Source organism: Pinus tabuliformis, chromosome 9 (assembly GCF_031772625.1).
Source record: "Pinus tabuliformis cultivar Carrire ecotype Pingquan chromosome 9, CPIR1, whole genome shotgun sequence".
Taxonomy (NCBI): domain Eukaryota; kingdom Viridiplantae; phylum Streptophyta; class Pinopsida; order Pinales; family Pinaceae; genus Pinus; species Pinus tabuliformis.
Genome location: NC_142307.1, coordinates 1,041,773,138 through 1,041,786,598, shown reverse-complemented (window position 1 = coordinate 1,041,786,598; position 13,461 = coordinate 1,041,773,138). Strand labels below are relative to the sequence as shown.

The window sequence follows — 13,461 nt, the reverse complement described above, 5'->3', positions numbered from 1 at the left end:
GACTATTTTGGGTATGCCTTTCCCAGAGCTTTGATTGAACTGGAGGCAGGGAGCCTGTGACTTGTCCACTGCTGAGCGAAGACAGATTTGCCTGCCCAGAGAAACCCACCCAGAAATGACCCTACATATGTCTTTAACAAAAACTGTTGTCGGAACAAGAGCAACCCAAGCCCGCACTCCCCTGTGGGAAGCAGAGGAAACAACACCAAGATTCCCATTCTACAGAAAAACATCATGGACCAAGAACAAGAACCCTAACTCCGCACCATTAATGATCCAGGAATTTGTCCGGGGAGAAAAAACAAGTGTTTTCGTAGCAGGACCAAAACCCCCCTCACCGAGGAGTTCCCTGGTCTTCCGTTGAGGTAAAGATAGAGAAAAATCCACCTGAAATGGCACAATATTGCCCCATCCATTACTTGGTCCACTCCGAAAGGTGTTTTCACCTTGGCCACCGTCCCTGCATGTTGCGGCAAGGAACCCCAGCCTCGCAGTGACACCATTCGAGCAAAATCCAAGCTAGGGAGAAAAAACCTATTTCGTTCTCTACCCTGAGACATTTTTCATTCCGATCGCATAAGTGATGTTGTTTCGATGTTATACAAACGAATTATTATATTTTATGTCTTAAAATTTAATAGTTTCCCATTATCATTGTTAAATAATTTTTGTGAAATTCCATTTTGCCTCAAAATTCAATTTCTGATATATGTTCTTTCAATGTTGACTCAATAATTCTTTTGCAAAGTACAATTATATTCTCTATGAACAAGTGAATTTATAAGAAGCATATCTCAATGCTTGGAAACTGTTGATGCAGGTTTGCAGATCGTTTTGAAATTTTACTTGTGGAATATTTAGTGAGATGTCAAAAGATAATCATGGGAAGAAACCATCAAGGCAAACAGATGTATTATCATACTTTCAAAAGGCTCCATCCAAAAATACACATTCTCTTCATGATTTAATCTCCTTTGAACAATCTGTTACTAAGATCTAGAGGTTAACTCTTGTGGAAATGCATTTGATATCCATACGATGGATGAAATAGCAGGTTCCTCAAGTGGTCAGGGTGAGATAAATGCAGTTTCAACAGAAATTGGTGATGAAAATGTTAAAGATTTTTCCTTGGAAAGTGACACAATCCATTCACAAAAAAGGAAAAGAGGCCAGTGGGCCATATGAGACGATTCCAAGAAAATTGGGTCTCAAGTTTTCCATTTATTGAAGAAATACCTCCTACAAATGAGAACGAGGTTTTCTGACAAGTTAGATGTATTGCGTGTAGTTGGAAAACTCAAAAGGTAGTGAAATTTTAGATGAAGCTAGATATGGTACAAAAGCATGTAGGAAAGGTGTATGAAAAGAAAATTGTAAATGGTAAAGAGAAATCTATTGTTAGATGGAAATCTTTTGAGGAATGTCGACATGTTGAATATGTAGAAGAATATATAAAATATTTATTAAGTAATAGGAAACTTGAGGCAGACAGAGGAACCATCATATCTCTATTAGAAAAGATGATGGAAAGAAGTTTGTTATCCAAGATGATACAATTAAGCACTGTATTTCACATCTTATCTAAAGGTCGTCCTATGACAGATTATCCAGATCACATGAAATTTCTATCTTTTCTTCAAGTGCCAAACTTTCCATCTTCTCATTAGTCTGTAACCAGTGGTTGGGGATGGGAAGGATATCTAGCTCAAGTAGAAAAGGATGATTTGAAAGAGAAGATTGCAAATGCTAGGTTTTTGGAATTGTCTTTAGATGAGGTTACGACTATAGATAATACTTCATGGATTTGCATGAGCATTTATATGGTTAATGACCATATTAGGCATTCCTATTTACTTGGGATTAATAAGATGAGAGAGACTTCTGCAGTTGAAAATATTTATGAACTTGTTCTTAATGGATTGAAGGAAAGTGGTATGGATCAATTAATGATTGCAAAAAAGTTGGTATGTGTTGGAGCAGATGGAGCAGCGGTAATGCAAGGACAAAGGAATGGCCTTTGTGTTAGGCTACAACTATCAACTTCACCATATATGCTTAGTATTCATTGTATGGATCATAGGATGAATCTTGCATTTAAAATAGTAAGCATGTTTCCATCAGTTTCAAAAGTTGAAGATCTTGTACGCGAGACTCATGCATACTTTTCTTGTAGTCCCAAACGATATTTAGAGTTTCAACAATTTGCAGATGGTATTACGGATGGAAAAAAACTACTGAAAGATGTTGATACAAGATGAATTTCATTAAATGGACCAGCTCAAAGACTATTTAGTGAGTTTAAATCTTTGGTAGGGTTGATGTATGAAAATCACTATAATGTAGACAAAGCTCAAGATCTTCTTTCTCGACTAACTAATATAGAAACATTATTGACATTGGCTGGAATTCTTCCTATGCTACATGAAATGAATGTCCTTGTGAAAATATCTCAAAATCGCACAATGTATATTGCGGAATACACAAATGCGAGAAAGTCAGCATGTCTTGCATTGGATAATTTGTATATGATGCCAGACTCTTTCACTGGTCCAGAGTTTAAAAGTTGGACTGAGATCATCAATATAGAAAATACTGAAAATTTTTTGACGTTTGACAAAAAAGGGATGCTATGTATTGCAGTGTGTGGGTATATGGTTCCCTTTCATTATATTAATAAGACAGGATGAATCACCAAAGGTTGCCCCGTGTCAAGAGACCAATTTGATAATACTATGATTTCAGTGAGACAAAATTTGATAGAAATTGCAAGATCACTATCATTAGAGATAAGAGAACGATTTCCTCGAGATGAATTGTTGGAGGCCATGTGTGTGCTATATCCTCAATATTGGAAAAATTGTCAATGTCCAAGAACTTTAAAAGCTTATTTTAAAAAAAGATTAAAATGTTTAGTAGACCATTTTTGCAAGAAAGTCTCGATACATAGAGAACAAAATGAAGGTATTTTAGATTCATCAAAATTGTATCAACAAGGTGGACGCTTTGCTGAAACAATGTGGAAGCAATATCATTTTTTGGAGAATACTAATGAAAATGGTGCTAATAACAAGATTATGGACTACTTTAAGTTCTAGCCAATACCTGCAAGAAAACATATCAGAATATTTCAAATTAGCAGATTTGTGTCAAACCATGATTTTGGGATCAGCGGAGGATGAGAGAATTTTTAGTGCATTATCATTCTTGAATTCAAAGTTGAGGAACAAGATTGATAAATATGTGGATACATGTTTAATATTATATGTAACAAAGTATGACATTGACAATTTTCCATATGAAAGAGCACTAACTCTTTGGCGATGAGATTGTGATAGAAGGGGAGAAAACAATATAACAAATCTCTATAATGAACTTGATATAGAACATAATGTTATGGAGGCTCATAGTGACAGTTCATTTAGAGAATATCATGTTCACAATTGAGAAAATGAGGACCAAGATGAGAACTGGGAAATTGAAATATCCTAGTACTCTTATTTTGGTATACATGTTCCATTGATCATGCAAAATTACTATATGTCAACTTCAGGTAAAAATAGGCTCTATATTTGTATTTTTCATTGTAACATTGCAGCGACATTACTTTGATGTGTGTTATTTTATGATTGATGTTTCATATTTAATCATTACATTGTTTGTTTTTTATCTGTGACAGGAAATAAAGCTGGATTTGGTGACATTGGGACCTATTTCTTTTCACATAGATAGTGTCTGACTATTATTAAATGATAAATAACAAATTTAACAAGACTTTCAAGTCATTTGTTAGCCATTTCTTGTTAGTCATTTGTCAGCCATGTTTTCAAGTCTTTCAGGTACTAAGTTGTTCGGGTCACCACATGCCCTTAGGACCATTAAGGGATGAGATAACATGAGTCAGTCCAACTCATGCCCCAAATTTACTTTTTACCTATTGATGTAAGTGTTTTGTTACCACTTATCACCAACAAAATTCTACCATAACATAAACCAACTTGAAGACAACACTTCTCATCTTCATTTTACATAAATGCTCTATGGATCTCCCTACTACACTTTCCTGAGACCAACGTCCCTTCTTGGTAGGTCTCTCCACCATACCACTAATCACACAATAGACACACAGCAGTAACTATCGCCTTCTATAAATCTCTCTAGTCTCAGTTATTGGTGTCCCTGTCACACTTTACCAATACAATCTTGCAGGTCTATTTTTTTATCATATATTTATTTTTTGTTATTTTGTGTATTTAACTTTAGCACCATCCAAGAGTAATGAGTTAGTGTCCTTTGGATTTGATATTTGATTGGAAATGAAGTCATATTTGATGAAGCTAGGACCTATTTTTTTCACATAGACAGTGTCCTAGTATTAAATGATAAATAACTAATTTAAGAAGTCTAACGATAAGCAACAATGGGCTTATTCAAGTACATGAAATTGTGTTGATGTCTAGCTCTGATATCTTAGAAAATTTTAGCAGTTTATTTGCTGCTTGTTTAGAGGATTTTGTCAAGTTTTAAATTTTTGGTTTGTTTTGGTCAGATTTTTTTTAGTCGCTTGACTCATTTCATGCATAGATCGAGAGATCTAGTTTTATTTTTATAGTTATTGTTGTTTTCTTAATATATTTGGTGGTTTGAGGAAAGATATTTGATTTCCTTTCACTTTGTGGCATGATTTCAGCATCTTCACCTTTTAGAATATAGTAAAATATTATTCTTATTTTTTGTTTTCTTGGAAAATAATTATTGATATTTGGAAAGGGAAATAAGCCCTAGGTAGCTAAGCGGAGAGAAAAATGGTCTAGGTACTAGGTTCCTATGCATTCATCGTAGGAGACCTATTGGCATGAGACCAACATTCCTTTTATGCAATTACACTTCGTCAAGGCAGAGCTAAGTTTGTTGACTTGGGAAGAACACTGACAGCTGATCATAATGCTAAGGAGATTATAATGTTGGTTTCAAAAGCAAGATTGTGAAAATTGTTTGCACTAGTTCTTATTTTGGTCATATTTACTACCAAATTTGTGTCTTGCTGATTTTTTACATTTGCAATGACCTTGTGCAAATTTGGTTTGAAGAGCCCAATGTTAGAGTGAGAAGACTCTCTACAAACCACAAGGAATACATTGTCTTGGAGGGCACTCGATGTCTTGGTGTTGCTAAGTCTCTTCACTTGAAGCGTAAATGGATACAATGGTATGGCCATAACATCACTTAATTTGATCCTGTTTACTAATCTCCTAATATCATTTCAATACGTCAAATTGTTTTGTTTTCATGGAATTTAAAGATACATCAGTAATGTTATTTTGTCTTGGAAATACTAAATTATTTTGTTTTGATATCACCCAGTTTGATTTGTTCTTTGCAACTATCACTTGATCCTTTAACAAGCATTTGAAATTCAAAGCGTAATAAAGCTTTTCCAGGTTTTTTCCAGAAGAAGATTGCTACAAGCCAATGAATATTATTGTGATTAAACTAGATGTTGCACTTGGTACCATAGGCCTTGTAAAAGGGTTGTACTCCATTTCAGTCTATGGAAGTACACTGATTTCTAACTGCTCCATGTACCCACATATCATATAATATTTTTCATTTTTGGCTCGCTAAGTATACAAAGAGAAAATTGCTTAATAATATTGCTTAATTTGACAACAATTTTACTTTTATCTGATACAAGAGTGGAGGTAGTCTTAGATTTTACCTATTTCTCAGTGGTTATTCTCCTTTGACAACAACATCATCCTTCAACAAATACATTCCATCTTGTACAGAGGAAAGTTGATGTTTAGTAGAGGGCGCATAAGAGATCGTCTAATGGAGGCGCAGTAGTTTAGTAGGATCACTGGATGAGGCACATGTATGAATGTATTGTCTTCAATTAGGAAGGAATAGTTACCCATCCAGGGGAGGGCATGCATGAATGTCTATTTTTTGAATGGTGTATTTTTCTAAGTATGTTGGGTGCATGAGTTCATGCGTTCAGTCTACCCTATTGGGTCTTGTATTTGAAGCAGTGTTATCCACACGTGATGGTGATATCCACTAGGTTCATTAGGGTTAGGGATATCTGATGAAGCCAGATTCAATGGTTCAAGTCCTATAAAAGATAGATTGACGAATTACAAAGAAATGATTGGACACACATCTCACTCAAAAACAATGACTCAAAATCCCTATGGAACCTTGCGATATGTTGTTATGGATAGTGCTTACCTGTGACTTTATAACTCTACAACTTCAGCCGAGTTCTGTGGGGGGGAATTATAATTTCCCCTAGTGATAATTCCCCCTACTACTTGACCTCATTGAAGATCTCCTCAGATAGTGGAGTGTGAGGCTTGAGGTGGGGTGAGGTGATTTTTATGCACACATGTGAACCCTTAAAAATGTCATTCCTAAGCTAGGGTGGAACACTGTATCTAGAATAAGTTTCTTGGTAGTTTTACACACTTATCTCATGCTATTCTCAACCCGAGTTGCCATTCTAATTAAAACAAGAATCTCCCACATATATTTCATTGCATGTATATCCTAATATTGGAAGGTTAACACTCCTCACAGCCACCCAATCTAGCCCCAATTTACAATTTTCTTTTGGAATATATATCCTAGCACTTCCTCTCATTCTGAGGATGGTATCTAGGGTAAACCCAAATTATTTGGGGTATGGGGCAATCAAAAATACATTCATTAAGAGGTCAACATGTCACTTGTGAGAATTGGTCCTAGGTGTGGAGGGATACCATTCCCCCTCAATTGCTTGGGCTAGACCCAATTGACTAAAATTCTTTTTGCAAAATATATCCTGAGAAAACCCAGGGAACTTTGCCTCATTCTGAGGATGGCACCTAGGCTTAAGCAAATTCCTTAGGGAAAAAGGCCATATCAACATGTCATTGGTGGGAATAGAACCATTGTAGGGAGGATAACAATCATTCCACCTAACCAGTGGAGCTAGACCCAATTGGCACCAGATGTGTTTGCAGTTAGACAAAGGTGTAGGAATTTTGGAAATGAGTTTTTTGGTGTTTTTGGACGCATCACTGCTTGTAGTGCTCAGGAGCACAAGTATTTCAAAGATCTAGGTTTTGCACCCTGACCTGTATATTAGCTGTGGGGATAAAAATATTATTGGCCTGTTGTAGCATAGCCTGCATCATCTCACCAGTGAGTTTCTCTTTGGATACTGGTAAGATAGAAGGAAACATGTATAAGTAACATGATCAAGTATACCATTTAAAAAAATAAATTATTTTGTTACATTTGATAAGGATTTGCACCATTGGTGTAGCCGGATTGTGGTGGTTCTAGTTCTCCAAGACTATTGAACAAAACTTTATTTGGAAATTAAGTTGTTTACGATTGTCAAATATGATTGATCATTTGAAATTCTTTGCCATCTGTTGTTACTGATAGGGTATTTTATAATATTGTGCAATATGGTTTTCTATGCTTTATAGCGCGAGTATTTACTTGTTATGTTGATGTGTAGAGGATATGATATTCAAGTGGTTTTTATGTTGGTTTTGATGATAACATCTCAATGGTGATGGAACCCTTGCTTTGAATCATGCAAGGTTCTAATGGTGAACTGTGAAAGATAACGCTTATTTTGGATTCTAACCACAAATTTTTTCCCAAAAGTCCAGCCCTTAGAAAAAGGTGAAATGTTGTATATAAACGATGTTTGTTTTTGAGCAAGAAGTTTTGTTAAAATTTTCAATATGATATATACTAGTGACTATGTTTTTGAAGCACATTTTCTGATTGTGAGGCATAGTTTTTTTCCAGTTATATTTCAAAATTTAAACCTTCTTGTTCTTGATGGTTTTACAAATTCTTTTAGTGACATTGTATCCTTTTTTAATTAATTCTAGGGGTGCCTTGTTGAGAATAAGGGTATATTCTATGATAGTGATGTATTTTCTTCAATGGATTCCATGCACCATATGTTTGCATTGATGATGAAGTAACTCTATGATTATCTTGATCTACATGGATAGCTCATTGTTGGTGTTGTTTGCTCATGGGTAGCACTGCATTTTTGAACTCTTTGGATTAATGATGGAGATGATCCCTGCTCGTTGCTTCATGTGATCCTGTGATTCTTCAGAAGAGGTTGGCTAAGTAGTTGATCATTGTTTTGCCACCATAGATGTAGCATTCTCTTGTTTGTGTAAGAAATTATGCCAGAATTTAGGTTCTTACATTGTTTCATTGGTGATTGACATGTCTTCTTGCTAAAGTTGTTTTGGTTATGATCAAGTTTCGTGAAGTTTTAACAGCATTGACCCTCGTAGTTGCTTTGTGGTTAGGTGCATGTTCCAGGTCTTGAGCCAACAGGAATTGATCTTCTCTTGGTGAGGACAAACATTATCTTTTTTCTTTGGAATATGATCAAAGGATGTCTGGTAACAATTTTTCTTAATGCTGACAACTTTGTTGTTTGTTTCTTTGTTTTTTTCCACCATTTTCCCTCCTAGAAAATGTTGGGCTTGGAGCCCAGTAGACGCATCACTGCTCATAGTGCTCAAGAGAATGAGTATTTCAAAGATCTAGGTTTTGTACCCTGACCCGTATATTGGCTGTGGGGATAAAAAGATTATTGGCCTGTTGTAGCGTAGCCTGCATCATCTCACTAGTGAGTTTCTCTTTGGAGACTAGTAAAATAGATGGAAACCTGTATAAGTAACATGATCAAGTATACCAAGTTTAAAAAAAAAAAATTGCCACTTTTGCTAAGGATTTTCACCATTGGTGTAGTTGGATTGTGGTGGTTCTAGTTCTTCAAGTCTATTGAACAAAAATTTATTTGGAAATTAAGTTGTTTACGATTGTCAAATATGACTGGCCATTTGAAATTCTTTGCCATCTGTTGTTAGTAAACATCAATGTAACAAAGAATAGATCCAAGCAAAAACAAGAGAGCACTTACTTTTTAAATCATTCCATCTACCCACTTCACTTCAATATCCCCGTTTTTGAGACCTATAATATTCTCAATCGAGGATAAATCTAATTCTTTGATATCCATACCTACTTTAGCCTTACACCTTCTTGAAGACCCTTGCTGGAAAATTTTCTCTGTAATTTTGGTCTCATTTACGCATTTTGGCTTTAGTTCAATTTCTTTATCACCACCAGATTGATCCTCAAAGGCCAGACTAACCTTAGCTTTTTGTCTTTTTCTCAAAGATCTCTATTCTGAAGATAGCTCTGTTCTAATACAATACTTAGGTTTTGGCTCCATTTCACAATCTTTCTCAATGTTTGAATCATTTTCTGTTTTCATACAATTCTCAAGTGATGAGATGTTTTGACACACCTTATCATCAACTGATGAATCAACAACACCAGACACTTGTAGTAGCTCTGTAATAGATGCCAGTGGAATAAGAATGTCCCCAATACAATAATTGTAAACTGGGTGCTCAATTAGCTCAATTGTAATCGCAGCACTAAGTTTTCATCTAAATTCAGTGACTGCAAGAAAATAGAATGGGTGTGGATGGTTTCTAAGGTTGAAAAGGAGATGTAAATATGGTGTAATAGATGGTTATCATCAAGAGGGGTAAGTTAGTGTTGGTGAAATCCCTACTTGAAGCCATCCCTGTGTACTGAGTGTTTTTTTCATTTATTCCCAAACGGGTCTTGGAATAGGTAAGAAGACTTAGTTTCAGATTCCTATGGGCTGGGGACAAACATAAAAAAGAATATTCCTCGAGTCTCATGGAAAAAACTGTTGTTCCTAAAGAGCTATGAGCATGGGACATTTAAAATCTCCATTGCTTGGAAAGAGCCCTGGCTGCTAAATATGTTTAGAGAATTATAGAAGGGAAGGGCTTATTGAGAAAGGTGGTGGGTTGGAAGTACATACAGCCTCTATCTACTGAGGATTGTATAAGATCTCCAAATAAATCCTACAATAAATCTTTAGTGATTTGGAAGGCGGTGGTGTTGGCCTTTCCACTGATTGGAAGATAGTTGGTTTGACCTTTGGAAGGTTGGGGGTGGCAACAACACAAGGCAACGAGATGATCCTTGGCTGCTTATAACCCATAATCCTTCTTTATATTCTCCCTTTGACATAAAATGTGTGCTCCCATAGCCCAAACATGATAAGGCAATGATCTTGCCTTTCAACCACCACCTCAAAACATAGAATCCATTTTTTTTTTTCCTTTTTTGTTTTTGTTTCCATGCAATAACAGTACTTATTTTTCCACACAGGAAATGCTTGATGTGCCATTGTTATACATTTTTGGAGCTTTCATTCCGACAACAATGATTGCAGTGCTTTATTATTTTGATCACATCGTTGCATCCCAATTTGCCCAACAAAAGGAATTCAACTTAAGAAAACCTTCTTCATACCATTATGACTTACTTCTCTTCGGAGTTCATGTTTAGGTTCAACTGTCATTTTCTACCCTATTTTGGAAGAGCTCTTACTCTCCTAAAGACATCTTGATCTAACTCTTCATTCTTTGTTTTCAACTCCATAAAAAATCTCTAGTGGATTCAAAAATTTTCCTTTTATTGTGGCAGACTATTTTATGTGGTATTGTTGGAATACCTCCTTCAAATGGTGTTATTCCTCAATCTCCCATGCACACGAAAATCTTAGCTACCCTCAAACATCAGGTACCTATATATTGGAATTATCAATTGCAACTTCTTAGGGCAAAGACACAATTCAGACATTTTATAGTTGAGTAACTTACAAGTACTTTTGTTACAGTTGGTGCTTAGCAAGTTAGTGACAACAGTCTGGAAAAGTATGCAGAAAAATTCAACCTTAGGGCAATTATACAGAAACATGCAAGAAGCCTATGAGAAAATGCAGACCCCACTGGTTTATCAGCCTCCACCTGCCTTGGTAATGGTCTTATTTTTGAGTTTGTGTGTTTCACTTTATCTAATTTTCCTCTCCCTTTATTTATTTGTCTTGTCATGTCCCAACCATTTGTGCAGGCACTTAAGGAATTGAAAGAGACCACAATTCAATTGGCCACAAGTACTGGGAATATGGATGCCCCAGTTGATGAATCAATTTTTAATGTTGACAAGGATGTGGATGACCTGCTTCCTGTTGAGGTGAAAGAACAACGATTGATTAATTTGTTGAAATCTCTGATGGTGGTTGGTTGCCTTGCAGCAATGCCCATCATTAGAAAGATCCCAACTTCTGTGCTTTGGGGTTACTTTGCCTTCATGGCCATAGAGAGTTTTCCAGGAAATCAATTTTGGGAAAGGATATTGTTTCTTTTCACTGCTCCAAGCCGTAGATACAAGTATGAACTTTATTCAAACTATAATGTGATTAAATTTAATGCTTGTAATATAGTTTTCAAAGCTGATTAATGTTGAATCGATGGTTACAGAGTACTTTAGGAGTATCATGCTACATTTCTTGAAATGGTGCCTTTCAAGACAATTGACACTTTCACCATTTTCCAGACATGTTATTTGCTGGCATGTTTTGGTATCACATGGGTGCCTATAGATGGTGTTCTCTTCCCACTACTGATAATGTTGTAACTTGTTAGTCCCAGCGAGGCAGTATATCCTTCCCAAGTTTTTCAAAGGGGCACATCTTCAAGAACTGGATGCAACAGAGTATGAAGAAGCCCCTGGAATGCCATGAAATATAACAGTGAGTGCAAGAAACATATCAAAAAAAATTTAAAAATATTACTCAATTCTATTTCATAAGCCCTGTAGCATGAATAGTAATAAATTAAATTGTAACATATGTTGATTGCAGGAAGCTGGAATTTAGGGGTTCGGACTAGGAAGCATGGGGAGAGGTGCAAATGATGGTGAAGTTTTGGATGAGATGATTACACGGAGTTGCGGTGAGGTCAAACACACAATAGTCCATGGATAACTAGCTCGAGTGATTGCACACCAATTCATGGATCTGAGTCTGCATTAAGTCCCCAAATTGCAAAAGCTAAACAAATATATAGCCCCCGTATAAGTGAGATTAGACAGACACATAGCCCTCATAGAGGGGAAAAGCATTCAGGCATTCCCTTGGTTAGTCAAGGAAAAAATATGAGTCCAAGTGAGGCCACATAAACCAACTTCCAATTAGGTGTTTGGAGTCTAAATCCTCGGCCAGTAATCTTTCCCTTCAGTGAGCATATCTTATGTTGAATAGTACATATTTTGTTGGCTTATCATTATTTAATCATTGTGCCATAAATCACTCAGTTTTATTTGGTGTGTCTTCACAAATAACCTCTGTCCATCTCAGAGGACAGGGTAGACCATATAATGCGTATAAAAAAATGTAATGGAAGTCGAGCTTGAAGTATTTCTGTTTTCTTGTAGCATGAAATCTATTATGTTCGTATTGTGGTTTTGTAGACCCTCGGCATGCCAAATAAGCATGGTGGTATTAAAGGATCCTGTGAGTGGTTTGAGCTTCATAGAAAGTCATCTGTGGTTTGTATCTTTTGATTCATTTTCCGGAGAATCCACAGTATGAACATTTTTATTCCAACGTTTCAAATCCCAAATGGGATCCATCATCAGGGCATAAGATGGATCCCATTTGGGATTTGAAACGTTGGAATAAAAATGTTCATACTGTGGATTCTTCGTGTTAGCGCTTGAAATTTCACCTCAGGCTGAGAAAGGTAAACCTCAAGGCTACATCAAACCATTTAGCCTCGTAGCTAGCCCTACGGGGCAGGAGAAGGCTCTCTCCGGTCAATCTCGACAGATCTTCAATGGGATGAGATGAACAACAAGGTAACACTGATATTAGGCTAGTAAACTGATTTAAAAGGTTGATTTGGGGTTTTTAGGGTTTTTGGTGGCAAATTGAGGAATTGCAATTTTGGGTGCGGGGATTGGACACAGTTTCTGCAGGGGGTTCCTTGGGGCGAGGTAGGAAACAGTATTGATGCCTTAAACTAAGATGGATGATCAGGAATGAAAGATGAGGAGCTAAAGAGAGCAAACAATGACTTTGAATTCCCTTTAGACAGTAGAAAACATTGAAATTAAACAAATTTAAAAGCAGAGCATGGCTGGCATGAATTCATACTTTAACACTTCATTTGTTTAATGTGCAGCAGTAAATAAAGGAAATGAATCACATAACAAAGCTTACAAGAACATGAAGAAACACACCATCAACACATGAGTCCACAAGAATCCCAAAGATGACTGCAAAACCCTGGTCTTCCTTAGCCAAAAATTGCAGAGATACAATGAAAATATACAATGATAGCTTCTCCCTCAAGAGTCCCACCATGAAAATGAGCAAGAAAGTACATAATATAGATGATCTAACCTCTTTCCCTGCCTCCATGGGTCGAGCTCACTATCCTAGGAGCTGTTTGAACCACTTCTAAACTAAGCACTACAAAATAGGCAGTCAAAACAACTTGCCTCTATAAACTTGGAAACCAGTTCATACATTCAATTTTT

At 36.2% G+C, this 13,461-nt stretch overlaps 1 pseudogene; it reads left to right on the top strand.

Moving 5' to 3' along the window:
* The window catches only part of LOC149152253 (boron transporter 1-like), a 49,434-nt pseudogene extending 36,951 nt beyond the window's left edge, over positions 1–12,483 (top strand).
* The last annotated feature ends 978 nt before the right edge of the window (positions 12,484–13,461 follow it).